Source organism: Marmota flaviventris, chromosome 3, assembly GCF_047511675.1.
Source record: "Marmota flaviventris isolate mMarFla1 chromosome 3, mMarFla1.hap1, whole genome shotgun sequence".
Classification (NCBI taxonomy): domain Eukaryota; kingdom Metazoa; phylum Chordata; class Mammalia; order Rodentia; family Sciuridae; genus Marmota; species Marmota flaviventris.
The window spans coordinates 13,272,832-13,288,458 of NC_092500.1; the positions used below are offsets into that span (position 1 = coordinate 13,272,832).

At 48.3% G+C, this 15,627-nt stretch overlaps 1 protein-coding gene across 2 annotated transcripts in view; it reads left to right on the top strand.

The window, feature by feature from the left end:
• The first annotated feature begins 2,068 nt into the window (after nucleotides 1-2,068).
• Large1 (LARGE xylosyl- and glucuronyltransferase 1) overlaps nucleotides 2,069-15,627 on the top strand; it is a 493,847-nt gene continuing 480,288 nt past the window's right edge. For both annotated transcript variants that reach the window (XM_071609558.1, XM_027940415.2), the window contains exon 1: nucleotides 2,069-2,449. The gene's annotated coding sequence lies outside the window, so the exon portion shown is untranslated. The remainder of the gene's footprint in view (nucleotides 2,450-15,627) is intronic.

Genomic DNA, 15,627 nt, shown 5'->3' on the forward strand with positions numbered 1-15,627 from the left:
GGCGCCGGCGGTGGTGGGGGTCGTGGTTTAACGAGGCTGGAGAGAGGCGGGGATGGGGGAAGGGTCCCGGCTGGGTCGAGCTAAGGGCTCGTGTGTTTACCCAGGCGGGAGCCGGGTCTGAGCCGAGCGGTGGCCGGACCTCGGAGGACCTCGGCCCCCAGCCCGACCTCAGGGAGAGTGGTCAGCGCGGCAGCGCGGGCTCGGCGGCCTTTTCTCGCGCGCCCCTCTCCGCCCCGTTCTTCTCCTGCTCCTTCCAAGAACTCGGGTGGGCTTCCCGCTGCCTAGATCGAGGTGTGGAGCGAAGAGACAAGCGCCCAGGTCGGAGGCAGAGACCCGCGGCCCGCGGGGCTCAGGAAAGGTGGGGAACCTGGGGGAAGGGGACCCCAGAAGCCCTGGGACCGAGCTGAGGAAAAAACCGGGAGCTGGATCGCGCGCCCGGAGGAGCTCCGTCTCTGAGTCCGAGTTGTCCACCCCTGTGGCGTCCTCTTTCTCTCCCTGCCTCGGCTTTCGACTCCTTCGGATTTCTGGAGAGGGAGTCCCCCTCCTTCCATCCACTCTCACACCCTCTCCCCTTCACCCCAACCAATTCCACCCACCCCTTCCGTGGCTCCGTGAGACTCGGCACTCCATCCTCGTCCTTAGGACTCGGAGGCTAGAGTTCCATTCAGTGGGATGTTGCGTTCTTGTATCAGGAGGGAAAGATCAAGAATAAAATCAGAACGGGGAGGGCAGTGAGTGTGTGTCTGTGTGTGTGTGTGTGTGTGTGTGTGTGTGTGTCGGGGGAGCACAGATGTGCAGTTTTCCCTAAAGAATAGGGAGCCTCGGGCAGGATTCTTGGGTACAGGGCCCAAAAGGATGCTGTCAAAGCCCTTCAGCAGGGTCCCTCGCAGCGTCTCTCAGACTGCCCCATACCCTGCCCACCTCCGAGAGAACGCGGCCCCGGTAGAAGGTGGAGGGGGGAACTTCCTACTTTCCACGACGGCTGTTTCGTAAACCGGGGTGGGCAGGCTGCACGGCCCGGCCAGCCTGTGAGCGTCTCTAGAGCGGCAGCTGCGGACCCGCTGCGCTTCCCTTCCCCCTCTTTCCGTGAGGCACGCCAAGCCCGAGGCGGCCGGGAGCGGCCCGGGTGGGGGGAGAAGGGCGGGGAGCTCCCAGCCAGCACCCTTTCATCGCGATCCGGCCCGGGATCCCAGCTCCGGGTGTTGCTTCCGCCTGCTGGCCAGCCAGCAGAAGAAGTGGGAGGGAGGAGCCTCATCGGGGGGCGGAGCCTAGGTGAGGGCGGGCTCTGGGTCCCTAGGCAGCGGCGCTGTCCATTGGTCGGCCGCGAGGTCACGGGGTTGGGGGCGGGCACCGAGGCGGGCTCCGGCCCCGCCCCCACTCGGAACCCGGCCGGGCTCGCGGTCCCCCCCAGCTGCACAGACATGACACAGACACACAGTCACTGCAGCTGCTGAGCGAGCCCGGCGCTCAGGGCACGCGGCGGCGGCGGGGCCAGCCCGGAGCCCGGACCCCAGAGCCCGCCAGCGCGCCCCCCCGCCGGCCCCCGCGCGGTGACCCCAGCCTGCCGGGCGCAGGAGGGAGGCGGGGATCGCGGATCGCGGATCGCGCGCCGGCTCCGGCCAGCGGCGCCCGGCTGCCGCCGGCGGCTGCAGCGGCCGCTCAGCTCCGAGTGCCGGGCGCTCCGGGAAGCCGGCGTTCCTCGGAGGCAGCCGCGGCCGAGGCCGGCGAGCGCTCCTGGCGGCGGGGCCGCCCTCCCCGGCTCCCCGCACCCACCGTGCCGCGCTCCGCTCGCCGCGCCTCCGCTCCTGTGACCTTCCCGGAGCGCCACCCCCGGCCCCGCGCCCCCGGCCCCGCGCCCCAGGCCGGGGCGAGGCCCTCTCCAGCGCCTTCTCGTGAAGCCGCGGGCGGGCGGCGCAGGCCCGGGGGGAGGAGGCGCCGCGGTCGGCTGCAGCACCCCCCCCAACCCCCGCCGCCGCGCTCGGCGCCCGGCCCGGCCCGGCTGCGTCTGCCCCGCCGCTGCGCTGGAGCCGGGGCGGCCGAAGCTGGGGGCGCGGCTGCGCTCGCCTCACCCGGTCGGCTGCGGGCAGGCCCTGCCCTGAAGGGGCGAAGCGGGGCGAGCGAGAGGTGGAGCCCGCCCCGGCAGCGGACCCAGGCCCCAGCTCATGCGGGGCGCCCCTGGCTTGGAAGAGTCCTCCGGGCAGAAAGCAGCTCCAGGCAGCGGCCCGGGAGGAAGAGGAAGGGACAGTGCTCAGCCTGGGCAATCCGGACCTTTCCTGTCGCGTTTGGAGCCCAGGGCTGTCCCGAAGTCGGCTCTTGGCGCCGCTGCTGGGACTCGGGCAGCACCTGCCTGGACCCGGACTTGGACTCCCTGCTCCTCGTAGGCGGCAGCATCTCCACGCCACCCAGCTCTTCCGCGGTCTCCCTCTGCTTGGGGGCAGTCACGGCCAAGGTAAGAGCTCTGGGAGGCTAGTGAGCCGCCTCGGGGGCGCTCTGGTGAGCAACGCTGGACAAGTTCTCTGAACCTGTGGCTGGTACCCACTGTGCTTGGGATGCCAGCGGAGAGGAAGGCGGGCCGTCAAACCCTCTGTGGCTTGGGCTGGGAGCAATGGAGAGGCTGGAGGTGGAAGACCCTAGTCTCTGATGTCCTGGACTCCCTCAGGGCCTGCCAGGCTCCCAGGCAAACAGACTGCTGATGGGGAGCAAGCCAGGAAGTTTCCCTTTAACAGCGTGAGGTGATGTGGCCCTGTGGCCCCCTGCCTGGGCTTGTTGGTTGAGCACCTGTGCTTTGGGGAGCCTGTTGTGTTTGGACAGGTCCCACTTTGTGCTCCTCACCTATCTTTCCTGGTGTGATGCTATAAACTTTTGTTTGCTTCTTGTTGCAGAGAGGCCAATTTGGTGGTGAGCAGTCACAGCTTGCAAGTCCCTTTTTAGGATAGAGTGTGTGGTTGGCAACAGCATCTGTAGGCGAAAACTCAAGGAGCTTTGTCAGTTGTGCTAGACAAAGCTTCTTGTAAGGAGTGATCAATGTATACTGGCCCAGGCATTCTTGGAAATGTCACTGCTTGAAGGTTGGAGTGAGGATTCCAAAGTTTGTGCATCCTTCAGTTATTTTGTTCATTGCATTATTATCTTCTTTTAAATGTTCCTTTTAAAGGACCTGGTTTTACAAGCCTGTCCTTGCCTGTTTCAAATTTATTAAACCTATGCGCTTCCCAAGGAACCATCAGATTTTAAATGGGTCACTTCGGAAGGAACAGATTGTCTCTCACACACTCAATTCATCCCCCGGGTGACCCTGTTTAATGGGGATGGATTTTTTCCTGTCCCTGTGCTGATGTACTTCGGTTGAGCAGGTTTCTGCTGAATTCCGAATCCGTGAATTTTGTCACTCAGTCCATTAAAATGATCTCCTGAGGGAGCAAAATAGCGGCTTACATTTTCTGTGAATGTCACAGGAAGTTTTACAGGGTCTTACATAAGTGCCCCAAGAGAGAGAACCCGGGCTCCTGCTTCCTTCAAGGGGATTCATGGTGGGGGCAGGTGGGGGCGTCCTTCTGCATCACCTAAATGCAGATCCTCCTCTCTCTGATACAGGTGGAGACCCAAAGTGCTTATTCACTCGTGGAGGCAGTCACCCCAGGCTAATTTTCCTCCTCACCTCTCCTGTCTTCCCACCTCAGGATCAGCTTTGATAGACTGAAGATAAGGGCAGGTTCTAAATTAGGGAAAGAACAGTGGTGGTTTCTTTTTCATCTCTCACAAATGGGTGACATGAATGAATTACTCTCTGGCATGCCTGGGCCTCACTGGGTGTTGGGGGGGAGCTAAAGAAACCTGCTTTAGGTTTTCACACATCTCTTAAGTACCTCTAGTTTTCAAGAGTGCTCTACTTTAGTGAAAATTGCTTGAGGAGAACACGTATTTATCAAGCCTGGCCCTGTTAATTCCATTCCAGGAAGGAAGCAAACCATTTAGATCTTTGTGGCAACAAATCCCCCTAGTAGAATAGAGAGGTTTCTAAGGATCCTACGGATCTAGGGTGAGCAGTAGCTGCCAGTGAGTGTAGGTCCTCTTTGCTGAAAGAATGGGCTCCTTTTTGGACAAGGTTTTGATGCAAGCAAATGCAGATTCCTTTCACTTTCAACTACAACTGGAAGGGTCTTAGAAATGAAATGAAGGGTTTTTTTTGTTGTTGTTGTTTTGTTTTTTAATATCATCGTTTTGGAAGTGTTTCTGTCTCTTGGGAAGGTTGTCAAGGGTTCCCTTGGTTTTCGATTCCTGAAGTTGATATGGAAGGCAGGAGGGCGGGTCCTGTAGTGTCTCCATCCTTCAGCCACCTACAGGACACTAGAGGGGACTAGTTTTCTATTCCACGGCCAATGAAGAAAGCACAAGGCCTGGTGTTACAAAGCACTGTAGCTTATCTTTTAGAGCTCATGAACCCGACTTTTCGGTACCCAACAGGTGGTTGCACTAATGAATGGATTCCGAATGCTTCAACAATAGGCCTCTCACATCTAAAGTGTCATTTGTACAACTTAGAACTAGTTAACTGCAAAGTGTTTTGTGAAATTCTGAAAGACTCATTTATTGCTTCTAAGTATATAAGGGCTATGCGTTTTGGGAAGATGGATGCTCCTGCAAACTCTACCCTTTGGACATTTAACCATGCCAATTTTAAATTTCCTATTTGTAATCAGAAGTTCCCCTTACAGGTTTTTGACCGCATACCCCACACAGTCTTCATAAAATCACACTATTTCAAAACATCCCTAAAATTAACTCTATCACACTTAAAACTTTTTTGTTGTCCTGTTTTTATAAGTACGCATCTTATGCAGGTGTTAACATTTGATGGTGCGGTTGCACTTTTCTCTGAGATGTGTTCTGTACTTTTAACAGTATTAAATCATTAGTGTCTGATTCTTACAGCAGAATTAGAAGATAATTGGTTCCCTGAAGAACAAAGCCCTCTTGCCCCCGCCTACCCACAATAACTGCGTTTTATCAAAGCTGACCCCAGAGGTGGGAAGACATGAAAGGTAAGAGGTAGAATCTAGAAATAACTGCTCATTTCAGAATACTGACATAAAAAAGGCAAATGCCATCAAGACTTCGGTCTTACAGCATTCTAAAAGGTCCAACTCAACATGTATAAGTAGACTGTGTGGGGCCTGCAAACCTGCATGAGTTATTTCATTTCCTTGAACTCTGAAATCTGTTAGACTGTGTTTGTGACCCTTTGCTCATCTGTATAGCACATAGGTAGTTTAAGGGGAGCTATTATCGTGGTGTAGGAAAAATGGTCAGCATGAAGCTTTATTTCTACTATTAGGCTTTGTAGGTTGATTCTCGTAGGTGCAGTATAGCCAAGGGGTAAGAGATTGGAATGGGAAAATACCAATGCATTTGCCATTGAGCCCTGACTAGTGAAGATTGATCCTGGAGGCATATTTACTGTGGTCTAAGGCATGACTGAAGTCTTGTGAATTTGAGACAGGAGAGGCTGCAGAGGTACAGAAATGGCGAGACAACATGCTGGCTTTTCTTGGGGTCCATGATCAAGGTGAAGGTATCTTTGTGGCCAGAGATTCTCTGAGAAGAGGGAGCAATACAGGCTTTTGGGCATGTGACCCAAGGGACTGAAAGCTCAAGGCACCTGCCGTTGATGCACCTTGGGGATACAGCTACCTCACAGAATCTGCTAGTGTTGATGAGGTCTCCCTGCTCCACTCTGGAGTATTTGACATTGAGAGGTACTCAGCATCTCTTTGTGACATTGACATTTGATGAGTGAGTGATAGGCCGAAGCCAGTTTGTTACATATATTTTAGAAGACATTTCTCCTTTTAATTTAACATTAAGTGAACATTTACACTGTGGCAGGTGCCATGTGCTATACTGTGGTCATAGAGGTTCTGCATTTAGCTTCTAGTCTTTTAGGGGAGGCAGACAGTTAGCTATTGCTGTAAGCTAAGTACTAGCATGCAGGTTTGTTCAAAGGATGACTTTGAGCTTGCAGGGATAGTTGGAAGGAAGTGAGTCCCAGGTAGACAGGCAGCATAAGAACTTCAATGTGTCTGGTGTATATGGAGAGTACTCAGTAGTCAGTGTGACTAAAAGGTGAAATGTTCCAGAAAAGGCAAGCTTGGTGCTAGAAGGGCAATACTTTGATAGAATTCTCTGCTAAGCACTGTGTTACAGCTTCATGCTCTATGGATTCAAATGGTGGCAAAAATGGTTGCTGGATAAGATCCCAGAATACTAGTTGATTATCCCACATTGTTATTAAATACAGAAAAAGATTTTTCTATTTCTTTCCTTTTGGGAGGGGGGGTCCATTGTCCTTCTACATATAGCATTTTGCCTGTTCTTTCAAAAACTATTAGCAATGCAGACAAGGGGTCCCCATCAACCCTAAGTCTGCCCTCTTGTGTACATGAATTACATGTGGGATTTTCATTATGTGATTAAGCAGCAGTGGGAAAAATGACAATGTAACTTGACAAATGATATAGTATGAAAAGAACAAATTCCATTTTGTCAAATTTGTTTCTGGATGGAGTTGTGGTTGCATTTAACACTTGAACAGATTCTTGTGTTATAATCATTTCATTTCTGGCCTAAAGTTTCTTTGCTGTTGGAAAGGAAGAGATTTATAATATTGAGAATAGAAGTGTGTATGTGTGCGTGTTTTGTGGGATGGGGAACTATAGTCATCCATCCCTTAGCCTTAGCATCTGTAGGGTTTGCTTCTAGGATGCCCCTGCAGATGCTAAGATCCACATATGGCCAGGTTGCTTTTTTAATGTCATAGTATTTGCACCTAATCTTTGCAGTTCTCCCATATACTTTAAATCATCTCTAGATTTCTTAAAATACCTAATACAATGTAAATGCTATGTAAATAGTTGTTATAATGTGTTGTTTAGGCAACAATGACAAGAAAAAAAAAGTCAACATGTTCTGTATAGATAAAGTTCTTTTCCTGAATGATTTTCCATCTGAGGTAGTTGGATCCTGAGATGCAGAACCCCAGAACCCAGTAATCTAGAGGGCTGACCATATATGGTGAGGAATATAGGCAATGCTGTAATTTCCTGGAGTATATTAGAGGTAATGGAAAATCGTAGTTACAGTGGTGGTCTCCAGGATCAAGTATATTTTCAGAAACAAGAGCCAGAGGACAGAGGTGGTAAAAGTTGAAAGTGCTCTTGCTCTCATGCTTGCCTTTGCCCCTTTGCAGAGTAGAAGACAGGGTGGTTTAAGTAAAATCAGGAGATCTGGGGACTGGTCTTGCTTCATCCTATGCTAACTTGCTCTGTGGCCTTAGAATGCTTCTTGACATCTCTGGATTTTTCAGGCACTGTCTCAATAAGTAAAGCATTATTTATCTACTAACTAGGAATTTAGACGCCAAGTGAGGGAAAGGGCTCACCTGAGCCAGTTAGTGACCAAGCTCAGACTACTCCTTAGGGTTTTAGCTTACTGGCTGTGAAATGGGAAGAGGCCTGGCCAGTTCAAAGATGTACTTTATCTTGAAATATAAAACATGGCCAGAAGGCACCGCCAATGAACAGAACTGCAGTCTTTGCTGTGTTGGCCTTAGACTCTGCATAGTGCAGACTGCATTGCAACCCCTCCCATACAGGAGGCATTTCCACCTACACTGCTAGCCCTGCCTGCTTACCTCATACTGTGGAAACCTGTTGATCCTGGAATGTTGCACTGTTCCTAAGTTGCCACTTGAAAACCAAGTGCTTTAGAAGTTGACCCGTTTCTATTGTTTCAAAATTAAGTGGATACAAACTGAGTTGATCCTTCAAGATTTTGCTGAAGCCTGGACGGCAACTTGGAAAGGGAATCCCTTCCTTTTGACCTTGTAGGGGAGCTGTTGGGTAAATATGAAGGCAGAGATCTTATGAAGAAAAATAGAGCAGAAGAACAATTGTGACCAAGGACAGTCAGGAAAAGTGCAAATGGCTTGTTTCTGAGCCTCCAAATTTGTGAGTTGCTTCTAAGAGGCTCTTGACCACCACTGGTCTCCTGGGGGTGGAGGGCATTGTCCATTAGGAGGAGGAGATCTGGAATAAGTACAATGTAAATGTTAGGTGTGTTGCATTATTATTTCAATATTGAAGCTAAGTGAGCGAGTTCTCTATTTTAAGAGAATTGGCATATGAAATCTGATTTTAAAACCAAGTAATTTAAGAGAAGTAATTATTTGAGGACAAAAGGATTTTTGTTTTACAAAAGGGATTTATTGCAAGCCTCCTTTTAATAGCTAGTTCCTTTATTGTATTTGAAATTATTTGATTAACATAATCATGATGGACACTTTGGGGAGCCTCACCTGTTTGTTACAACCAAGGACTTTTTAGACATAAACTGAAATCTTTTTTTTTTTTTTTTTTAAGATATAACCCAATACATTCATCTACTGATGAGAACTTTTATAGGAAGAAGTACAGGAAATATAAACAGTCACAACTGCTAAACTGTCACATGGAGTCACTTATTCTTGGTGGATTGATTATTTAACTGTATTCTTCCTGGAGGGAAAAATCATAACTCCCTATGTACAGGAGTCCCTCACCCACTGTCACATTTATACTTCTAAGAATATTTCAAAAATAGAAACAGTTTAAAAGTAAATTAGGTAAGAATTTCCAGGATTCAGAGTCTTCATAACAATGAAGACATGGAAATCATTTTGTTTCAGCTAAAGTAGTGAGGGCGTGGATGAGACATGTAAAAATAAAATAGCATTCATGAGTGTCCACTGGTTCTTCTCTCACTTAATGGAACTGTCTAGGGCTTATAAAACTTTATTATTATTATTATTATTATTATTATTATTATTATTATTTTGGTTCCTTATCTCTTATGGAAATCCCCCCCCCCCCCCCAAAAAAAAAAAAAAAAAAAAAAAGAATTTGGTCTAGAAATGGAATAAGATGGAGGCGTTTAAGGCTCCAGAGGTAATTTTGGGCAATCTGGAGTTGTAGGTAATCACAGGCTGGTGCTGGAATTGAAAGTGCAATCTTACCTATAATTTGAGCCTCTCTTGTCACATTATGGACTGTGCTTAGGACAGGCAGTAGACACAGATGGAAATGGAGCCCTCACTACTAGGAGAGCTTTGCTCTTAACACAGTCCTTTTCTGAATTATGAAGGCCAATTGGGAAGAAGGGGCCCGGCTGATCTTCCCAGCTTTCCACCATAGCATTAGAATTTAGGAGGATTTATAGCAGAATATGGGCATGTGGAGATTTCTTTCTTCTTTTTTTGAAATTTATATTTAACAGGGAATCCTGGACTCCTGAGTGTTCATTCTGTGGTTAGGAATTGCTTCAGCTGCCTTGGATACACGAGACACATATTTATTATTATTGAGTAAGGTTGACATTATTGTAACTAACTGGAAACCATCCATTACCCCTTTTAGTTTCCAGAAAATTGTGCAGGTTGTAATAAACCAGCACTATTTGCATCCCAGCCTGGTTGACAGACATCAGTTTCATCTGAAAATGGCATTTTTTTTTAATTTTTTTTTTTTTTGAGAGAGAGAGAGAGAGAGAATGAATATTTTAATATTTATTTTTTAGCTTTTGGCGGACACAACATCTTTGTTTGTATGTGGTGCTGAGGATCGAACCCGGGCCGCACGCATGCCAGGCGAGCGTGCTACCGCTTGAGCCACATCCCCAGCCCTGAAAATGGCATTTAATGGTTGCTTCAGGAACCACAGGAGGAGCAGGCAGAGTGACAGGTGGGGTGCTGCCCGGTGCTTAGTAGGTCTGCATTAAATAGGTAATTGTGTCCGCTCTGAATGGTGTGTTGAAGGAGTGAATAGTGGCTTTTTCACAAAGACAGTAGGGTGAGGGAGAGGTGGGCGAATTACAGAATGACAGTAGATTTAAGTGGTGATATCAGCGTAGACTTGGACTCCTTGAGGCCACTCCAGGAAGCTTGCATTTTAAAAATAGGAAGGACATTTCATATCCACAAACTGAATTCTGTGAGTGACCATTGTTGCTGTTCTAACATGGACGGCTTTGTGGGAGAAAGCAAGCAAAGTACAATAGCAAAACAATCCCGAGTTTTCTCTCCTCCGGGTTGGGAGGGATCCTGGCTTGTCTGGAATGAGAAGAGTGGGCATGCTCTGGAGCCTGTACATGCCACGATGTCTTGGAAAGGCCTTGGGAAGCATTTGCAGAGCCACAGGCCTCAGGTGACTGCGGAAGGTGGTCTTTTCAGTGCTGGCAATGATGCATGTGGCGGGTGCGGTGGTCCCTTCCTGCTGGTCTCTGTGTGAGGAGGGTGGGGTGGGCCTGGGAATGGAGCGAGGGCAGAGCCCTTCTCTGCCACGTTGGTTTTTTCACCCCCTTCTCTGTTCTGCCCCCACCTGGGTTTCCGGTCCCCCACCTGGGTTTCCGGTCCCCCACCTGGGTTTCAGGTGTCGCCAGCTCTCGCGGATGGCTCTGCTGTGCTGAGATACCACCAAGCCCCGAGGAGAACTCTGAGCCCTTCAGACCAACCCCTGCATTTTACAGCGGTGGACACTAAGGCCAGGGCCGTAAAGAGAATTATCCCGAGGCCAGTGGCCCAGGCTCCCTACCGAGGCTTCCACAAGGCACCCTTACCTTCCAGGCGTGTCCTCAGCCCCTCCCCTCCTCTTCCACACATTCATCTGTTCTACAGGCAAAAGCGCCTTCTTGGGTGCTTGCTTTGTGTCGGGCAATGCCTCCATTTGATCACTTAAAGTCATCTCATCCTTACAGAATCCCTGTGAGCTGAGGATCTTACTTTCCTACTTCCCAGGTGTGGAAGCTGAGGCTTGCCCCAGGCTTGCGCCTGTGAGTATGAAGCAAGGAGAAGGACTCTGACTTCCCCTGTTCTGCACGTCTCAGAGCTGACCCCGCCCCTGACTTCTCCACTCCTAGCCTATTGGCTGTGGTCTAGTATCTCAGGGCTGACCACGCCCTTGATTTCTACACTTCTAGCCTATTGGCTGTGGTCTAGTATCTCAGGGATGACCCCGCCCCAGGCTTATTGGCTGTTGCCTAGCAAAGCCCCTTGCCTTCCCGCTTTAGTGACCTTGATGCTGTCCTGCCTTTGCTGGAGCAAGCCCACTATCCTCTCGCTCATCCCTGTCTGGTTGTAGTCTTTCCTTTCTGACCATAGGCTCTGTGACACTGTATCTTTATGGTGTTCTCTCACTGGCCAAGCCAATGTTTACCAAGCCCTTGCAATATGCAGGTTCCTACTGCAAAGCAGGAATAGAGGTGTGGAGCTCCCTCATTCATCCAGTAGTCCGGGTTTCTGTTAGCAGATGAACTTGGGAGTCTAGGTTAGGGCTGTGGGAATTGGAAAGGTAGAGTAACTTTTGATCAGGGTGAGGGTGTATTGAAAGCTGTCTTATAGGAAGATGAAGGACAGTGCTGGGGACAGATTGGAGTAGGGAGAGATGGAGGCTGAGATGCCACTGGACGGGACTTTGCACCAGTTCATTGATGTCTTAGTCTGTGTTCTGCTGCTATAAGGAAATACCCAAGATTGGATAACTTATAAGAAGAGGTTTATTTTGACTTAGAGTTCTGGAGTTTGGGAAATTCAAAAGCATATGCACCATCATCTGCTTGGCTTCTGGTGAGGGCCTTGTGCTGCTTCAGTGGATGGTGGAAGGCAGAGGTTTAGCAGGAGTTTGTAGAAAGAGAAGAGGGAGGTCAAACCCCAGTTCTGTGAAAGTCTGAACTCACTTGCATGAGAAAAGTATTAATCCACTCAGGAGCACACCCACCATGATCCAGACGCTGCCTGCCTCCTGACATTGGTACACTGAAGAATTAAGGTTCCAATGTATGAGCTTTTGGAGGGGCCCTACTCAGACCATAGCAATATATGACATTATCAGGGCTTCTGGGCTATAACTGTTGCATAGGACACAGTGGACAGAATCCCCTGAATTTTTTCCTCCATATAAATCATAGGCTCATGAGCATCTGAAGTCTGAGATGATTTTCATTGTGCACTGAAAAGTGACCTCATTGGAATAAAGTCCACTTGTGACCTAACCAGGAGTTCTTAAAATAGCACTTTCTCCTCTGGCTGGGCTGGGGATGGGGCTTTGGTGAAGTACACTCTCTTCCTGGGGAGGCGGGGGTTGTCGAAATGTGCCCAGAGTTTTGTACAACAACCGTTTCCCTAATCTTGGATGATACCCAATATGGGATGTAAGAGTGAAAATTTGCCTTTTCCTCATGAGTGGCTCCCAACACAACTGTGGAGAGCTTTGAGCAAAATGCTCAGAGCTCTCATATCTGGGCTCACCTTAGAAATGGGGTCTGTGCCTTGGCCCCGAGACTGCCAGTGCTTCTCTGCCGCTCGTTGCCAGATGATAGTACAGGCTTTGGAAATGGTAGTCAGTCATTCTGGATAACAAGAGCTTTCAAACAGGATGGTCCAATCACTTAGAGAGAGAGAGTCATCATTTCTCATCTTTAAGGAAAGAGTGTTTTTGAAGACAGTTCTGTGTACTTACCCTTATTCCCTCACAATCAGCCACTGGAACACATCCACCTTTCTCATCAGGATGCGCAAAGCTTGTTCTCAATCCGCCCCTGCCTTAGCCTCCTTGTCACCCCTCCACCACCCCCATCTCAGGCACCACCAATCCCTAAATCCTTAGTTTTCTCCCTTACTGGATTTCTTGCCCTTGAACCCTTCGAGCTATGCACATACCTCTCATCCTGCTCGCTCACCCTTTCCTTATTTCTCTGGCTGGGACATTCCTGTTTTCCCTTCAGAACCAGCTCAGGCCGTAGACAGTCCTTCCTCCGGGCATTTCCTGCTACTGGGTACTGGGTGGCTGGGTCCCTTACCCTGACTCCTGCTGCTGCCCTGGCTGTGCTGTCTGCCGACATCTTTGACTTGGCTACATCTTGCCTTTCAGGAAAGATGTCAGAACTCAGCATCTTCAGGTGCGCCCTGTACCTGGGATGTGCTCTTTCTTTTAAGAGCAGCAATGGTGGTTGCTTTGGATTTCGTAGTCGTTATGGGCCAGGTGTATTGTAACCTTTTCTGGCTTAGTGTCGGGGATGCTGTAGGTGAGGTGGCGGGAATTTGCTTCTCAAGGTATTCCTGAATCTAAAGAATGATTTCCTCCCTTGCCCCGCCACCAAGAACTGGAGTGGCTATTGCTTCTCCTGGCCTGCATTGATGCTCTCCGGAAACCTGGTGGTGGTGATGGAGCTGAGGTGGGGACACGGTCCTGCCATACCTGGGTGTGTCTTCACACAAACCCTTCAGGGCAGTGTGCTGACGTGAGGGGGAGGGTGACTAGAAGATCATTGGTACCTTTCCTTCCTCTTCCCTCCCTCAAGCATTTGACTCTGGCTTGATCCTTGGGTGCTGATGGATGCTTTGACCAGGGCTTCTGTTTAGTACATTTAATACCATTTGACATTTCTTAAAGAACCAGATACAGGATGCCAGTTATAATTGATTGAGAAATATCAGACGGTTCTGGGGAGTGGCTCTGAAGGATTGGGTGAATTTGTGTAGAAGCTTAGCAGCAGCGTCCAAACACTCCATGCACAAACACACACATACTTATGTCAGAATATTTAGTACTGCCTCTGATATTTCTGAGGTCCATTTGGGTTTTTATTGCACTGCCCTTGTAAGCCAGGCATGGGTACTGCATGAATAAGTTTGCTCAGCAAATCACAGAGCTGTGGCAGAGGAGTCCTGTGCCTGTTGGAGGGTTTGTGTGACCCAGGCACTGACAGAACTTTATCAGCTTGCCGTGGCATGAGGCGTTGCTTGTGTGGGTCATGACACCCCACTGCTTCTCCAGAGGTGGTCCAGGGGAAGCAGGAGATGCTTTCTCTGGTTATAGCTTTTGCCATTTTGTTTTCCCTTCTGCTTGAGTTTGTCCATGAATCCTGTGGAAACATAGCCCTTTTGATCTCATTAAATCTGTTAATGTGTGTGTACTGTTGAAGACACACTCAGTAGTGTTCGCTGTTGTAGTTGCTGTTATTTAGAGCTTTGTCACCATGTCTGACCCCTTATTGTATAAAATAAGGAGGCAAATGGCATGCTTGCCCATTAGTCACCTGAGACCATTTTCCAGGAGTCTTATGTCCACTTGCTCTTTTCTCTCATAGGAAGTTTGGGCTCTGACAGGTAAAGAGATGAGAAACTATGAAAGGTAGGAAATGGCTCTGCCTTAGCAAGCTGCTAGGAATACCGAGTGATCCTGGTAGTAATTACAGCTACCATTTGTAGAATGCTACTTATGTGCTTGTGGGACGTCCTTTACATGCATGATGCCTTCTGGTCCTCACTACAACCCCCTGAACTGAGCACTTTGATTTTAGAGGTAACGAAGGAAACTGAGGGTTGGAGAGATTGTTATTTGCTGAAATGATAAAGCTGGAGACCCTAACCCAATTCTGTCTCCAGGTTATTGGCTTTTCATCTTTGTCCTGTTATTTTCTAACCCAGGTATCTTGATTTTGAAATATGGTGATTCTTGACGTTGGACCAGGGAATACACAGGTATGAAAACTTTTAAGGAAATCAACTTCTAGATCTTCAGCCTCACATGCATGCCCATCCTGACATGGACCATCCTGAGACCACCCCCTATCTACTCCGTGGTTCTTCTCCTAGTTTCCTTTCCTAATTTATAAAGGTACATCACTTGCCTCAAACTAATCTTACATTGGTGTGTTGTTCTAGGTATAAAAATTATCAAGAAGGGTGCCAAAGAAAGGGACTATTGAAATTGCAATACGAGAACCTTCTCTTCCACAGGGCTGCTCCTTCCCCTGTTTCTTTTACCTGCTGAACTAGGTGCTACAAACAGGGAATTTGGGTCCCTTTCTCATGATAAGAAGTACTATAAATTTTTGAATACTTAAAAAATAACTTGCGTTTGAATTTTTAAAGTGAATGATGGATATCAGATTGCTAGATTCCATTTAAAAATATGATGTGGGAGTTTTATTTTAAAATGTTAATGTTTACCATGTGCTCAAAATTATATCCTTAGAAATTATTTAGTGTTTGATGAAAACTTTAGATGTTAGCCTAAGAACAGGCAAGATGGTACAAGTTTTTCAAATTTCAGAATAAAAAAAGCTTGAAGACCAATATCCTATATACTTTCCCCAACATACTGAAGTAAAATTACCAAGTAGTTTTAAGTTGTTTTTGTCCTAGACCTTTATTTGCCTAAAGATTTGTTTCCATAGAATTTCAGAGACATCAGTCTCTCCTACAGCTCACAGATTGCATTCCTGATTAAGGATCCTTCAAATTATATGGGGATTCAGGAAAATGAGAACACACTTTAAATTTTGGTGAAACTTTACACATATATTTAGACGTGTGATTGTGTATACCAGAGTATTTACAAACTCATTAAGAACTGTCTGAGGCATAAATGATAGGAACTTAATTCATACTCATGTTGAGTAACATCAATAACAAGTCATCTTTATCTGCTCAAGTAACTGAAAATAGAGGGAAGCATCAGGCAGGGTTGAATCCAGGTTCCCGGTACTGCTCCCTCCCTTGGCTCTGCCTTCTGTGTTAGGTTCAAGATCCTATGT